The following is a 1840-nucleotide window of genomic DNA, read 5'->3' on the forward strand; positions in this document are numbered from 1 at the left end:
AATTAGTAATAAGTATTGATTTAGGTAATATTTAAATATAAGAACTAAAAGCAAAAAAAATTAAAAAGAAACCACCATCCAAATCTTTTGTTGAATAATTAAAGGAAAAAAAAATGATAGATTCCTCACATTTTAAAAATGAGTTTGATTTTTCCCAAGGGACAAAACATTATATGAAAGTGTTGACAAAATAACAGAGCCGTGTTTGACACTTCCCTTTACTTTTGTGCATCATCAGAGTTAGGTGTTGGACAAATGATAGTTACATTTGAGGGTTTGATTTTTTAAGATAGAAAACAAATTATGATGTTACATTTTGAAAATTCAGTAATCTATAATAGTAAACTTAATGCTATTATAATGTTAATCACGAGAACCACTAATTGTTGTCTCATAACTGTTGACTTTGTTTGACTCGAAAACCATGGATTTTAGTGTCTAATTCTCTCTCTTGTGGTCACTCACCAACTTTGGTCTTATTACCACTTGATTAGTATTAGTATAGTACTAGTGCAGTAGTGCTTAATTAACATTTTTTTATATTAATTGCTAAACTACTGTAGATTGAAAAGAAGTGATTGTTTTCACCTCTTTGTTAATAAAATCTGATGAGTCATGAGTTTTATATTTATGAGAAGGACATTCGACATTGAATGGAGAGTTGTTATTATTATGTTTTTTTAATAAAATATTTTTTATATAAAAAAATGCAAGTATCAACAATTTTAAAGAAATTAATTCAAATGACTAAGGTCCGTTTGAGAAGTTTTAAAAATATTATTTTTGAGTCTTTGACTTATGAAAAGTAATAGTATTAATGTCTGGTGTAATTTTTTAAATCAAATTGTAGATTTTTAAGAAACTATTAAAAAAATGACTTCCTTCCTAATAAATTTTTTTTATCACATTTTTTTTAAAATAAACACTTTTAAAACTAAAAACTCAAATACAAAATAATTTATTTATAAGCTATTTTTAATATAATTATTTATTATTTAAATTATTTTTTAAAAAGAATTTAATTAAACTGTTTACACGCCTAATTCTTTATATAGCTAGTATTAACAACATTTTGAATACTTATACTGATATTTAATGAATATCGAGTTGGTTTATATATTTTATGACTAAAATGATTGATGCTTAAATTTTTTACAATCAGAAATGATCTACTAATTGTGTATTATAATATATTGTTTAGCTCTCGTTTTAGATTATTAGTGATTGTTCTAATATTTGTATGATATATAATCATTTAATTATATATATTTATTAACAGTTTATATGTAATTTCATAATATAGTATATGATTAATTAAAGTGTTTAATCTTGTGGAATGTTACTTCAGATTTGTTGTGGTTAGTGCTGAATGATTGATTGGTGCCTTTATTTGTTGCTTGCTTGAGAAGAAGGGTCTTGAAGCTTATGATTTAGTAGAATTGTGCCATTTGGACTGGTTAATTTAACCCTTTATTTGCGTTTAAGTGTTTGTTTAGTTTTAATTTAAAGACATTTTCGCCAAAAGAGAAGCAAAAAATAGCGACAGTTTTTTAACTGTTTTGCGACGGTTTTTAAAGGCATTTTGATATGTAAAAGGAAAGTTTAACTCTCTAACTCCTTATATTTATTATTTAACCATTAAAAAAATAAAGTTAAAGAATCAATACTATAACAATCAAAATTCAGTCAATATACTATAGTATATTGCTAAACAAAAATATAATCCAGTATGAAACATACTAAGGATGAGTTTTATTAATAGTTTTGAATTTTGAATTTTTTTTTTTTAACTGAGTTATAGATATTTTTATTTTTAAAATTTTTTATTTTTTGTTCACTT

This window comes from Arachis ipaensis, chromosome B06 (genome assembly GCF_000816755.2).
Source record: "Arachis ipaensis cultivar K30076 chromosome B06, Araip1.1, whole genome shotgun sequence".
NCBI lineage: Eukaryota > Viridiplantae > Streptophyta > Magnoliopsida > Fabales > Fabaceae > Arachis > Arachis ipaensis.